Source organism: Neomonachus schauinslandi, chromosome 5, assembly GCF_002201575.2.
Source record: "Neomonachus schauinslandi chromosome 5, ASM220157v2, whole genome shotgun sequence".
In the NCBI taxonomy this organism is placed as follows: Eukaryota; Metazoa; Chordata; class Mammalia; order Carnivora; family Phocidae; genus Neomonachus; species Neomonachus schauinslandi.
The window spans coordinates 31702193-31718237 of NC_058407.1; the positions used below are offsets into that span (position 1 = coordinate 31702193).

A 16045-nucleotide genomic window follows, 5' to 3' on the forward strand; every position below is an offset into this window, starting at 1 on the left:
GGCAGAGACTTAGCTGTCCAAAATCCATTCTCTTTTTCACTCTTTCTTTCCCAGCATAAGGCTACGCTGTTGAACAGCCCCTTTTGCAGTTAGGTGAGGCCAAGTAACCGAGCAGTGGGCCATAGGAGTGACTGGAGTGATGAATGCACTGAAAATACCCCAAGTTGCTCTTCCTTGCTTTCTCTCCTTTCTGGCTGTCCAGGGTCACAAGCCCCAGGATGAATCTGGAAGCCACATACCGTGAAGATGGCAGAGCCTCCAAAAGTCTGGGTCCTTGAACAGTTCTATGAAGCAGCGCTCCCACCCCACCCTACCCCAACAGGAAACGCCTGCCTAGGACTTTTACCAAAGAAATAACTGTATTTCTTAATCCTCAAACCATTGAATTTTGGAAGCATTTGTTATTGCAGTGTAATTGAGCTAACTAATATAGGACCTGGTGAAAAGAAGGGACACATCCATGATTATGGGATGATGTCAAAATGTTTGTGAGGTCAGGGATGCCTGGGTGGCTCAGTCGGTTGGGCATCTGCCTTCAGCTCAGGTCATGATCCCAGGGTCCTGGGATCGAGTCCTGCATCAGGTTCCTTGCTCAGTGGGGAGCCTGCTTCTCCCTCTGCCTGCCGCTCCCCCTGTTTATACCCACTCTCTCTCTGTCAAGTGAATAAATAAAATCTTTAAAAAAAATAAAGAGAATCTGGAAACCTGGGAAAAAGGTGTGAGGTCAGGGAGTTCTCTCGGAGGAGATGATGATCGAGTTATTATCACTGATATAATAGTTCTGAAATATTGCCATACTCACACATAGGACTGGATTGCCCAAACAGATTCACAGGAATCAGAGATCTTACTAGATATCCATGTTTGCTGCATGATACTGAGGGTGAAGGTATCAAAAGGCTCAGATGCAGCAGAGGAAGGTCTGGGATATAACACATGGTTTGCAAAGTGCTTCCCACATCAGATATGGCCCTCTGGTCCAGAATGGAGGAAGTCCCTGGGTGTGGTTTGCTAGCCTGTCATACCACGGGGAGTGCCACAATTATGAAACATCTTTAATTTATACCCCAGAGAACTGCATAGCTTACATGACATCCCTCAGAGAGCTGTGCCTCTTAGATCCTGGGTCTTATTCATTGCAGGTAATCCTTAGCCAGAGGCATCAGAGAAACCTATTAAATATAAGGATATTTCAGAGACAGAGTCTCTTCTTCCTAGTATATATTAATAATCTTTTACCCAGAAGTCCAAATGACAAGAATTTTAAACCTAGTGGGTTACCTGCTCTTTTTCTTTTTCCTAGTGTTATTCCTCCATGAAGGAGGTGAAAGGATCCCAATTCAATCTTTTAACCACTTCTTCATGATTTTTTTTAACTCCATTATAAAAGAAATAGATCATTTGTATTTTATGTACATTGCCAAAGGCTGCTTTGGATAAGGCTGAAAGAAAGAAGATAAGCCCATTTGTGTTTTCTAACAGACCTGTGTTTATTAAGCTTTGCACTTTGCACTAGGGAAATTGATGAGGATCCGAAAAAATGTAGAAACTACTTAGTTCACAGAGCTAGTGAATAGTCAAGGTGAGACCACTGCACTAGGGCCTAGATCTGTGACTGCATCCAAAAATGAGTTCCTCTAACTGGAACTACTGCCCCAGACAGTGAAGCGCAGCTCTCTGACCACAGTTTGACCCTACTTTTCTGAGATCCACCTACTTCTGATGACCATGTGTTTGTGACAAAAAGTGGTGTGATGACTAGTAAAACAAACACAGAATAATTGTTCTTTTAATCCCTCCTCGAATTCCAGTCAAATTTCAGTGTGTTAGTCTCAACAATTGTCTTTGGGGAGAAGAAGGGAAAGCCAGAGATAGGAAAATCCTTTGAAGAGTTTAGAGGGGCGCCTGGGTGGCTCAGATGGTTAAGCATCTGCCTTTGGCTCAGGTCATGATCCTGGGGTCCTGGGATCGAGCCCCACATCAGGCTACTGGTTCAGTGGGGAGTCTGCTTCTCCCTCTCCCTCTGCCTCTCCCCCTGCTCATGCTATCTCTTTCTCTGTATCTCTATGTCTTAAATTAATAAATAAAATCTTAAAAAAAAGAGTTTAGAAAATGAGAGAAGGAATTGAGAACTTCATTATATTCAGCTCACTCTTAGGAACAGCTTTCCAGACTCACCATCTATTATTAAACAAACTGGTGTCCGTAAGAGCTGAAAACTAAACAATGAATCAAAGGAACAGAGCGTGTTTCCTGCTCTGTCTGCCAGCTTTAACAACCAAAATGATAGGGATGTGTGAGTGTATGTAATGTGTGTGTGTGTGTGTGTGTGTGTGTGAACAACATCCAAGTCAATCTTTAAAATTTATGAAAAGTAACAGGAACTACCATAACCAAGATGCATTCCACAAGGATTGAAAATATATTTATATATATATTTATATATCTATTTCTGAGATTAAGTTAGAATAAAAATGCATGTAATTGTCTCTAAACTTTCTATACTGTGAAATTTTTTAGGATAATGATCTGTCTTATTCATTTTTTCATCCCTAATAAGTAGGCTCCTATCAGACTTCCAATGTGTGTAGCACTGAAATCTTCTTAGCACTCTTGGTGTGTTCATGTAGGTTTTCTCTCTTATAAGCAGGTAAACCAACCAGCCACTGTGTCATGTGACCACGCACAAAGAAAGTGAAGGAACAATGGCTTAATAAACTTTTAAATCACTTTCTTAGCTGGAATTTTTATTCGCTTTTTCCCTAATGGCCTGAGTATAAATGAACACCTAGAGTTTCTGAGAATATTACCTTATATGCCTTTTAAACCCAATGATACAATCAATGAAATTTCTTACATTTGTATATAGCACATTACATTATTTAATTAATCCTTTTTAAATCCTAATTTAATTAATCCTTTAATTCCTACAACCAACTGAAGTAGGGATATTAGTCCTCTTTTAATTTCCAGCAAACCAAAGTTTGGACATGCCAGTTGACTCTCACCTCATGGTATTGCCTCTACCATATGAAGTTCTAGCATTCAAATATAAGTTTCATACATTATTTTAAATAAGCTACACACAAAGACAGTTTTATTGTTAAAATTAAAAGTCACACTTTCTTATTGTATCGGAAAATATAAAAATGTATAAAGGAGAGAATTAAAATCATCTATAATCTCACAGTCTTGAGATAACTGTCAGTATTTTGACACGTGTTCCTTGCAGTATGTTTTCTATGCTTATGTATATCTTTTTTTTTTTAAGATTTTATTTATTTATTCGAGACAGAGAGAATGAGAGAGAGAGCACATGAGAGGGGGGAGGGTCAGAGGGAGAAGCAGACTCCCTGCCAAGCAGGGAGCCCAATGTGGGACTCAATCCCAGGACTCCAGCATCATGACCTGAGCCGAAGGCAGTTGCTTAACCAACTGAGCCACCCAGGCGCCCACTTATGTATACCTTTTTTACAGTTAAAGATCATACAATATATTCAGTTTGTATTCAGCTTTCTTATCTCTGTCTCAGCCCAGTTTGGAACCTTCGACTAAACCTACTTGGGCAATTAAGTTTTATTACTATGGGGCCTAAAATAATAATACCTATATTATTATACAAAAGAGATGAGCAGGAAGGCTTTGCATTTCAGGGTTAGTTGCTATCACTCTGTAATGTAGCTTACTATGTGTCAGGCATTATTCCAATCACTTTACATGTATTAATTAATTTAATCCTTACACCAACCCTATAAAGTAGGTAATGTTATTATCACCATTTTGCACAGGCACAACAGGCACAGATTAGCTAAGTATCTTACCAAATTTCACACAGCTAGTGAGAGGGCTGGAAACTGAATCTGAGCTGTCTGAATCCAGAGTTCATAATCTTAATTACCTATACCCACTGCCTCTCAGAGTCCTGACTCTCCTCCAGGACAGTGTTCTGAGGAAGTAAATAGCTGTGTGAATGCCTATTGGGACCTTAAATGAGTGTCACCAGTGGCCTCGCTAAAAATGGAGAGTGGAGTTTCTGGCAGAGTTGCCCTCCTTAAAGGATCATGGTTAGGGAGCTCAGCAAGAGAGACCTGGACAGACCTGGGAGAGACTTGACTATGAAGGGGCTGGCAGAATGGGGTAACACAGCATATCTGTGAGGTTGGGAGGACAAGCTGCAGATGGGTAGATCTGCACATCTCTTTCCAGCCTGGGAAAGGAAGGCTGGCCCACCCCTCTTGTACCGCATAAGCCCTTATGGCTCTTGGATGATGGGTAAGGGGCACGGGGTGATGGAAAGGAAAGGAGTCCCAAGTAGGTGATAATAAACCTTTTGCAGTATGTTAGATGGGAGCTCAAGTCAATTCTAATATAATTTGGGTTATAAATATATATATAAATAAATACAGTGGGCACAAAAAATCTACTAATATAACCGTTGCCTTATCACTGAAAAATGTAGTTAACTGACATAAATAATGCTGTGATAAATGTTTGAAATTTCACATTTTAGAGCAAGAATTTTATAAAATGATATATAATTTCTCATTCATAATGTTGAGCAACAGAAATCTTATACAAGTCATAAACTGACCTACTCCATTTATGTGACATTCAAGAATAGGCAGTGTTAATTTATATTGATAAAGTAAGAATGAAAGTTACCTCTATGGATAACTGATTCAGAAAGGAGACAAAGGAACCTTCTGGGGGGTGTTGAAAATGTTTTATATCATGATCTGGGTGGTAGTATCTACATATACCTATATATGTAAAAATATATGAAGCTGTACACTTAAGATATCTGCCCTTAACTGCTGGAATATTACACCTAAAAAAGTGAAAAGATGAATAATCAGATAGAGGTCTGATATTTAGGACCTCTTTTGTTTCCCAACTTAAAGGAGTTTCCTGTTTTCCTTTTCCATCTCATGCTTAATAGTCTAGATCAAGGGTTGCAAATTTTGACCTGAAACATAGCCATGCTCATTTGTTTATGTATTATAGACATTGCTTTCATGCTATAATGGTAGAGTTGAGTGGTATGACAGAGACTATATAGCTCACAAAACCTACAATATTCATCATATGGCCTTTTATAGGAAAAGTTTGTGATTCTAGGTGTAGATGACCTCTTGGTTCCTTTGTAATACAGAGATTTTGACTGTATGATTCTAGAGTCCAGGACATTTTCCTCTGGAAATTTCTCTAGAACTAATGCCAAAATCTCTTAAGATTTATTATTTGTAAAGAGAAATTAAGAGGACCACAGCTCTTTTTGTCTTGATCTTGAATCTCTACATTGTACTTTATTTAAAAAAAAAAAAGGAACAGAAGTGTTTTGAGTATAAACATGTCCAAAGCACTTACCATGGGTTTGGACTGAAACCATGACTTATATGGAAAGAGTTCTTCTCTTTCCTGCATAGGAAAGATGGCAATTAAATCCACAATAGAGGGATATGGAATTAGAATTTTATTTCTATCAGTTTTTAGGATATGAAGGTAAAAAAAGAAAAAAAAATTGGGAGAGAAACCACCCTGAGAAATCTTCCAGCTCCACCTCTGAAATGTTTCATGTCTGAAAGTTGGCTAATGCTTACTATTTCTTACCTCGAGGCTGTAGATACCTGCTGTTTGATTTAAGGCATTAGAAAAGCGATTAGCTTGCTCTGGATAAAATTGCTGCAGAATAAAGAGCCTCATAAGCCTAGCACTTCTGTGTTTTTACTGTATTATTCACCCCTTCAGTTTCTCTCCACCTTCTGGTAGCTTCATAGGGTTTCACAGAATATATTCTTAGCCTATGATATTAATGATGCCAACAGGCAGGCCTCAGATACAGCTGTTTTAAGAAAGCTTTACTGGAGCAATCTTAATATAACTGTTCTGAGTTTCTGGGGTTTTTTAAAATTTTGTTTGGCTCTTTTTCCCCTTTGCCCTGTAGAAGCTGTAATTTGCCATTTCTTGCTGCTACTTACCTTTTCTCCCCTGCTGATGCTCTGAATTAAGGTAGTTATTAAGTTACAATTCTATTCCTTTGGGACAACCCTATCTCCATACACTTCAGCAACCTGCTGTTCACAAATCAGAAACTATAGCAGAAGTCAAGCAATTCCTTTGTTGTCATTTCAGACACATTGAGCACTGTCAATGAACTGAGCATAGCAAACAGTAGGCTCCTACCCTCTACAAGCTTACAGTATGATACATAAGGTCTTAGGGAAGACAGAGCAGCTAAAATTAGGAAGGCAGTGATATTAATAAGTTCTAAAAACAGAGTCCAAAATTGCTCAGTGAAGAGCATCTGAAAAATTAATTCTTCAGCTTTAAAGCCATGGCCTCAATCTCCCATTTGCTCTATTAGAATGTTCCACAAAGCTTGAAGTTCTTTAGAGTTCACAGAGAGTCTGATAATTTGTCATTAAGCCATATTTCTCCTGGCCCTTGGCAAGAGAGAACCTAGCATGCCACACTTCTCTGAAGAGGAGGTGCTACTCAGTTGGTGCTGCTATCTCTGAGCTCAGAGGAGGGTTCCCAGGGGCTGTAAGCCAGACTTCTGAGGAGGGCATGCCAGTCAAATGGAACTGATATTAATGGAGCTGGTTCTGCAAGTGCTGGGGAAACAAACCTGGATTCACTTGATGTTTTGGAGAAGAACTGCCACCGCCAAGGTGAAGATGCCTTGCTGATAGGATGCTCATAGGAAACAGAGCAGTCAGGAAGCCCACTGGAAACCAGCAAAGGATAGGGAAGTGTAAGCCCTTTCCTCCTCCCCCACCTAGCAGGCTCCTTCCAGCTCCCCTCATTGCCAGAGCTTAGCAGGCAGCAATTTGTGTACAAGGAAAGTGGTTTGCAGAGCCCTGTCACAAAGGGGAGGAGAAGGTGGGTTTGGAGGTGAGACAGTACCTTAATAAGTGACATAATTATTTTCCCCATAAAGCTCTGTTCTGTTTTCATTGATTGTATTGAAATAGTGGTGGGTATTAAATGCACAGTATTTCTCAGCTGGGCTGTGGACCATTTAGACTACCCAGGAGTGAAAAAGAGGAAGAGAAAGCAGAAAGGTTTTGAGGAGGGAGCTGTAGATAATAAAAAAAGCCAGACACTGACTTCACTTTCAGTCTGAGACATATTTATTGGCCAATTAGGCACGTTCTCAATTTGTAGGGAACAGGAGAAAAAGTGAGTAGAAAGAGAGGCAATCATTTCACAGAGAAGTTGTCCCCATCTTCCAAACGTTGTATAATTTCTCTATACAATTTATCCTGATCCTCTCATACTCTGTAATGCTTTGGGTGGTACATGGTACATAAAATACCTAGAATAAGCTGAATGCCTTCAATTAAGAAAGGCATGGTGAACATATGCTTGCAATTCTCCTCCATGCATGGAAGCCTCAACATGGTTTCTGTTTGTTTTACTGGCTAAATGCTATGCAGTTGGCTGTCATCTGGTATGTCAGTTGGTATAGCGTACAAATGGCTTTACTTCCTCATTTCCCACAGGCGGGATTTGTAATGGCATAATTATGTGTCCAGAATTCAAACTGAGAAAAAAAGAAAAAAAAATCATGAGCTGAGCGCTATTGCCTCTTGCGATTAGAAGGTAATCGTTTCACTGGCGATCACGTTTGCTACAGATAATAAAGAGACCGTTGCATGCTATATACAAGGGGTGAAAATAAAGAGGTGCAAGGTGCAATCAACCCAATAGACCAAACTTATTTTTAAACCCTGTGAAATACATTATCTCAAACATAATGTACCTTAAGAAAATAGAAGGAATAAATAACCAAATTAAAGTTACAGAAGATTGTTTGTCAGCATTAAAGAGTAAGGGGATTGCATTCTTATTTTAATTATGGTTTCTAGAAAAATAGTGCTATGTTTTTGTGACAGCATAATGTACTTTGAGATATGGACAGCAGGTAGGAATTCTTCAATATATTTTTCTTCAAAAATTTTTCTATTTTTTTTTTCAACCAGCAGTTAATTCAGATTGTTGTTGTTTTATTTTACTTTTTCACATCCTTGGAATGGAACTGGCTATACTATATATCTTTAAGAACTTCAAAGAACTTTAAGGAAGATACAATTGAGTGTGATACTTTGGATAAAACATATAGATAGGCCCAGAATTCAGTTTCCTTTCTAAAACGGGGATAAGAATAAGCTTAGGGTGGTTAACTACTTCAACACCCTGACTTGCCCATATGTGCACCAAAATATTAGCTATTATTAGTATTATTAGCTAGCATTATGTAATTATAATTATCATACTGTATTTATCACAATTAGTATTACAGTTAATAATATCAAGCACTGTTATGGTTATTTTATTAGCTATGTTTGTTATTTCTCTACAATCTAATTTACACTTGGAGACTAAAAGCATCACTTGCTTTCCTTGCCCATGTGTCTTGCCTGAAGGAGCAGCAAGCTGGAGAAAATAAAACTCTATTAAGGGAAGTGAGCATGAGGCTATTCCACAGCTGCTCCGTATAATGCCAATGCATCAGTGGGCAACATTCTCTCTCTAGTTTGAACTTACTTGCTGGGGTGATGCTTACTGGAGGCAAATTTAGTTTGCATGAAGGATGTAACACCTTGGTGATCAAGAAGGTATTTCAAATTCAAATTGACATCATCTAGCAGCACCAATACTAATGAAACAACCATTTGCGTTCCTATATACAAACAATGGTATGGGAAGTCAGTTAAAAATAATACTTGATCTGTATAATGGTGGTGGAATATTTTGTAATCTATGATGAGCTCAACCCTCAAGAATTTCAACTTGCAGCACTGAAGATAAATGAGAGATTTCTAAGTTAGTCCTATTAACTACCTAGGATATTCCAGAGCTTATGGGATTTCTGTGAATGATTTGAACAGGCTTTGATCGTCTCTACATTTGGGACATATATTGGAAAAATAGAATTTGGAGACACATATGGCAGGGCTACAAGGTGGGAATAATTTGGAAAATTTTCCTAAGGTTTTGGCTAAATTAGTTAAACTAATTGGTAGTCTCTTTCCTGAAATGTCAAAGACCTGTGACAAGTTGAAATGATGTGCTTGGTTTTAACCACTTGTGGGTGAAATTCCAGGACTCTAGCATCTGTTCATGTGCCAAGACTGTGACTAATGCCTGCTGTTAGTATTGCTGGGAAAGGATATCATTCTGTGGGCATCTTTTCTTGGTAATTAAAGAATGTCTTCAAACTCACTGTCCATGGGGGGGGGGGGACTTTTCTTCCCAAGTCTATTTCTCTACTTAGAGAAACACCTAATCTATAATCATTGCATGGTAGTGAAGTCAGTTATTCCATTCCCAGTATTTGCTTCTAACAGAGTAAATTATCCCTCTAAAGGAGAAGGTTCAGATGTTTTTTTGTTTTTAGGTTTAATAAATATGATGCAGGTTAATGAGTGACTCAGTTGTAATGATAATTAATATAAACAATGTGATCTTATTCAAGATGATCTAATATAGCTTGAACTTGTCCACTTCTTTCCATCCTTAATGACTTTTTCTTAATTAAGGTGTGGTAGACAGATGTTAAGATGCCTCTACCACCCAAGCCATGTTGGGGAACTCACCATGACGAGGAACTTCTGGGAGCCAAAGGTGATCTCTGGCCAAGAGTCAGCAAAAATAGAAGCTCTTAGTTCTATAACTATAAGGACCTAAAGGTTGCCAACAATCCCAAAAGAAGCAGATCCTTCCCTAGTCTCCAAATGAGAACATAGCCCTGGCTGACACATTGTGCCCATATAAAACCGTGAGCCAGGGAAGCCATGTTTAAACTCCTAATCCATAGAGACAGGTGGGTGTTGTTTTAAGCCATGAAATATGTGATATTATGTGGCAAAATAAAATTAATACAATAGGAGACTATGAGCAAAGGCTAAATTACTGCCCCAGCTTTCTTATTAACCTGACTATAAACTTGGTCCTACTCTAATTTATTCTCTAACTCAACAGTCACAGTTCTTTCTAAAACACAAATCTGATTATGTCACTCCCTTGCTTAAATCTCTCTAGTGACTGTACATATTTTCTGAAGTCCCTTCACCGTATCTTTTGTGTGTACCTCTCCTGACAACTTCTGTCTACTCTGCTCCCACTTCACGTAAGACTTTACTCCATGGAAGAACTTCAGTCTTTGCACATGCTCCACTTATCCCACATTTGCCTTCAATTCTCAATTTAGGTATGATTTCCTAAACTTGGGTTACAAGCTTCTATTTGCTACTGTAAAATAGTATACTTAACTCTAACACTAAATTTATCAAAGTGAATTATAATTGCCTATTGACTTACGTATTTCTCCTATTGACTATACACTTCTGGGGAGAGAAGCCACAACCTGTTCATTACAAATTTCCACTTAAAGCACAATGATGAGCATTTAGCATGCAGGCAGTAATTATCTCAAGAATGAAGGTTAGATACCTTTCTAAACTGAAAGGAGTGTGACACAAATCTCCACTCAACTGATTTACGTTGCATCACTCATTTTATAGTTAATGAGCGTTGTCTTCTTTCTTTGGTTTGATTTATCTAAAATCAGTGGTTCATAAATTTTCCAGATTTCAAGACCTATCATTTTAGATATTTGTTTAAATGCAAAGGTTTGTTTCTGATAGTGACTGTGTGAAGCTCTACAGAAGACCTAGGAATGTGTTCTTTAACCAGTATTCTTTGCAACTCTTATGATTTAACAAGTTTGGAAACACTGGTTTAAAATGATTATGTGTTATTGACCATTGCATCACTAAGTCCCACCTATTGCCTTTAGTCTGCCTATGGAGTCGATTAAATCACGTCACATTAATTACCTACTATTGCTAGACTTGTTCAGAACTGAGCTCCCATGACTTGTCCCTGGTTCAGTAGTTAATTCTTTGTTTTCCCAGAACCCTTTTGTATACTCACCTGTATTGACTACCTCTTGGGCCCATTACATCACCATTTAAGAGGTGGCCATTGCTTGGTGTTGACTCATTCTTTTTCCCTTGCCACTAATTTACACTAAAATTAAACCTTAACTCAATGTAGCCCCTTACTTCTCAGACTGCAGCTTTCTAATTTAATTTCTACCTAGGTGTTCCTGAGTCACAAAACAGCAATTTCTGTGGGAATGTAGATGTTGTAACCATATAAAAACATTTATCATATTTTAAGTAAATGCAAGATTTTTTTTTTTTTACTTTCAATTATCGTCTCTTCTCAGGGGATTTAATTGTATAAGTAAAATAGAAACACAGCTAAATATTCCCTATGTTTCTATGGAACATGATGATAAGTTCCTTAAGAGATAGAAATTTTATATTAACATTATTATTGTCTTTCCTACATGCTACAATACTACTTTATTCCAGCTACAGCATTAACCATCTTGGGTGGGCAGCAGGGGGCTACATACCCAGTGTAGTTCCCAAGTCTTCAGGCAATTTCAGATCCTAATTCCATTCATTACTAACTGGACCACTCTGGGCAAGTGACTTAACTGCCCTGCACCTTGATTCTCTCTTTTGTATAAAGAGGGATAATAATAGAGTTTTGCGAGGAAGATAGGATTCAATATAAATAAATTGTTTAGGGAAGTATCTGGTATATGGCAAGTGTTCTGTTAATACTGAATTTAAAAATGCAAGTGAAATGATGCTAATCAATTTTGTCAGTGATTTTAAACCAGGTCACACAATGGCTTAAAAACAATGTAGAATTATTACTGGGACTATAACATTAACTCATAACTGGGAATTCAGAAGTGGAGTTGGGTCAGCACCAGTCACAGTTTGTTCAGAGAACAGGTTCCTTTCCTCTCTTTTCTCTTGGTTCTACCCCTGTTTATACATAGGTTTGTCTTAAGGATGGCTCCCATCATAACTGAAAGATGGCTACCAGAAAAACTCTATATTCACTTTGGTGGAAGAGACAATGGCATCCCATATCTTTTATTTAAGGAATAAGGTAGAATTTTCTCACAAAACTTTAGTATTCCTCATTACTGAAGTGGGTACTAGCCCACTCCAGAAGAATCATTGATAGGAGGGATAATATTTTCTTTAAGCAATCAGTTGTGAAGTCAATTATAAAAAACTTCATTGCTACTTCTCATCAGGGTAGAGGAATTAGTAAGTTAACTACAGTGTTCACTACACAGAATTATTTTTCAATTTCCCTTTGCTTCTTCTTTTGTTTGTTTGTTTACACTCTGAGTTACAATTTCACATTTTGATCCCTCGAAATTAATCTTAGGCAAAGCAGTCCTTTAATAAATTGCATTTATGGACATAAAACAAAAAGATCTCAACCTAGTTGGTCAGTTCCATCAGGAGTCTTCCTTGACACCCAAAGTACAGGTTAGGGTTCCTTGACTGCAAGCAACAACAACTAAGTTTGGCTAATATAAGCACAACAGAATTTATGGGATGACTATTGGGGTTCTCCGAACAGATCATTAGGGAAAATGTATTGGATGCTAGGGAAGCAGGAAGTTTGGCAACAATCTTGCAGCAGGAATCATTTGCTTTGGGTGCCTCAGTGAGAATGAACAATGAATTCCAATTGTTTCTTCTATATTTGTGATACTCAAGATGCTCTGGGAAAGAGCAGCTAATTAGCTAAGCTAAGGTAATACACACATGCTCTGAATTAATTGGGCTGTGAAAAGAAAGAACTTGAACATTTTCATTTCTGTAGGATGAATCAGACATTTGCCAGTCTACCAATACTCAACAGAAAGATAATTCTCTCAAAGGAAATCCAGAAGCTTTAGGAAGAGATACTGAAGTGAGAGTCTTCAAATATACAAATGCCCACTATACAGTGGCTTCTAATTTCTCCCATGATACTCAATGTTTCTCTCCTCATGGCACTTGCCATGTTTCTTGCCTATTTTCTAAATACTAGGTTCTAAATTCTGGGAGGGTAAAGACCACGCTTGACTTGTTTATCATATCATGCATCTTCTGGACTTAGCACAGGATTTGGTACATATAATAAATAAACGCTGGATAAATAAAAAGATATATTTTGACAAACTTGATTAACATCGTTGTATTGCCAGTCCCTCACTACACTTCAGTGGCAATAGCAAAAATGTTACCTCAAATATACTTAGTCAATAAAAATTTATTGAGTCATATAACTGAAAAGACCAGAAGTAGGGCAGTTTGAGGTATCACCAAGGACCAGTTTCTTTCTCTCAGCCCAGCCTTGTTTATGGTCGACATTTCATCAATAATGGTTCCCCTGTAGTCTTAACATGGTTGCCAACAGCTACCAGAACTGTGGACATCCTTTTTTTTTTTTTAATGTCCTGCAGGCAAGAGACCAGTTTGGATCCAAAATTCCTGGAATAAAGCCGAGGAGAATGACTCCTTTGTATACCAGGTTTGATCACATGCCTACTCCTGAGCTAAAACCTTTGCCCAGTAGGAGGCAATGAGCTTATTTTTTATTTATTTATTTATTTTTTTGATGTCTGATCTTATTTATTTGTCACTCATAGAAAATCTCATTTTTGACTGGACTCAGACTTAGAGGTAGAAGCTCTCAGAGAGGACAACCTCCGTCTCTTGGCAATCTGTTCTGGCATTTTTCTTTTGCCTCCTTTATTCTCTTGGCCAAAAGTTTAGCATATTCTGCAGCCTCTTCCTTATTTTTCTTAGTGCACTGCTTCTTCAAAGCAATATGCCGACGTTTGTGCTGGAGGACACGTGGAGTAACAAGACGCTGAATCTTAGGCACTTTGGTTCTAGGTTTCTTACCTTCTTTGTTTAGGGGCTTTCTCACAACATACTGGCAGACATCATCTTCTTTAGAGAGATTGAAAAGTTTGCGGATTCTGCTGGCTCTTTTGGGCCCCAGGCGACGAGGCACAGTAGTATCAGTGAGTCCAGGAATATCCTTCTCCCCTTTTTTTACAATGACCAAGTTGAGAACACTGAGATTGGCATCCACAATGCAACCCCGAACAGATTTGCACTCTCTCTCTCCAGTCCTCCTTGGTCTATAGCAGGAATGCTCCTTACTCAGCAGCAGGCGGACACGACCATGGGTCAAGACACCCTGCTTCATGGGGAAGCCTTGTTTGTCATTGCCACCACATAACCCTTCCATTCTTCACCCACAGCATCAGCAGCAACTTCTGTGGCCATACGCTTCTCATAAAAGGTGCGAAGTCTGCATTCATCATCCACTTCAATGAGTTTCTGGCAGCCAGTAAGCTGGGAAAGAGATGTTCAGCTTCATCCTGAAGCAGCCTACCAACTCCGAGGCGCCATGAAAAAGAGCGAGCTTATTTTTTAAAACTGAAACTAGGGTTGGAATACATTTTTTTTTTAAAGATTTTATTTATTCATTTGAGACACAGAGATAGAGAGAGAGAGAGAGAGAGAGAAAGCATGAGCAGGGAGAGAGGCAGAGGGACAAGCAGGCTCCTCGCTGAACCAGGAGCCCGATGTGGGACTCGATCCCAGGACCCTGTGATCGTGACCTGAGCCGAAGGCAGACGCTTAACCATCTGAGCCACCCAGGTGCCCCGAGGGTCGGAATACATTTTACTGGGTCTACTTCACTTCCTTAAATGATAAAGGAAGGTTTCTGGTGAGACTACCAACAAATGTCTGTATCACCAGTCAAGCTTTATGGCCAGTAATAGCTATAAACTGATCTCTTTTGGGTGTTACAACCCTATCCTATATACTGTGCTGTCATTCTACTTAATCCGCTCTTCTTCTCTTTTAGGATCCTAGAAAAGGTTATGAATCTTGCTTCTGTGGTTGAAATGGAAAACAAAACAAAACAGAAATACCTCTGTATAGTCAAGAAGACTTTTACTTTAGAAAAACATATTTTTTGTAGTTACTTCCTATTTTCCCGTGTTGGGGTTAATGTAGAGCATGAAATCAGTCATAATACCTGGCTTGCTAAAATGTAACACGAGGCTGCTGACGGCAGGGAAGGTTTCGGAGAAGGGCATAGGCCCTTGGAATGCCGAGGCCTGCGTGACCACTCTGCCATAGGAATGCTGTGGGGAGTTGCCTTCCCGAAGCTTTCTTAGCCCAAAGACCTGCCCTGTGATCTAAGAGACGTATGCATTGTCCCTTAGGCTATGTTTAGCAGAACTCATAGAACATGCATATTAGCATAATCTGCATATCGTATCTTTCCCATAAACAGATCCTCCTAGTTTCAGTAAGACCCCTTGTCACACATCACGTGCTTGAGAAACAGTGAAAAGGATTTGTGATTATCCTGAAGAACCAATAAAAACGGGAGCAAAGAAGGGCAAAGGGTCTTCGTCTCTGAGCGTTGACCCCCTTGCCTTCTCCTCTCTTTCACAGCAGTTTCCAGTCATCTTTCATCTGTCGGTACAGGGATTGCTGGTCTTTCCCAGCATTCCCTTTTCTTTCCCTCTTCTTTGTCATGTCTGGCTGATGGAAATGGCAAGCAAGGCTCTGCTCCCATCAGAGGTTGTCCAGGGACAAAAAGTCTCTTAGTCTTAGTCCTTTGTAAAATCCTATATGCCCTTCCTTAATTTCCATAACTATAATTTGGTTTTGCTGATACTATGGAGAGTGATGTACTAAGCTAGGGAAAAGAAAGAGATGGCTGAAATAGCTTTCTGTCTAATCCTTAGAAGTCTTTATGTATTCCCCTTCAAGTACAAAAAGAAATACAGAGGGAAGCTTTCTACAGGATGTTCTAGTAGCTGCATTTATCAAAGTACCATAAAATGTCTTGGTCTTTCAACAGTGTTAATGGAGTGCTGCATTTAATTAATTCACCATCTTACTCTTAACTTTTTAGCATTTTATCTATTATCTATTATGTGTTATTATCATGCTCCTATTTTTAAAACATTGAGCTAGGCACTTGCCCATCATTGGTAAAGCATTTGCTCCTTGCTATTCTCTGGGAATATCTAGGAAGTAATTTCTTATAAATAAATGCATCATGTGTAAGAGATACATTATATTAGTATAAATTACCCTAATTAAATATAAAGTACTTGAGAGTCCAAGAC

At 38.8% G+C, this 16045-nt stretch overlaps 1 pseudogene; it reads right to left on the minus strand.

Annotated features, from left to right (window-relative positions):
* Positions 1–13492: 13492 nt before the first annotated feature.
* LOC110577993 lies at positions 13493–14268 on the minus strand (annotated as a pseudogene).
* Positions 14269–16045: the final 1777 nt, after the last annotated feature.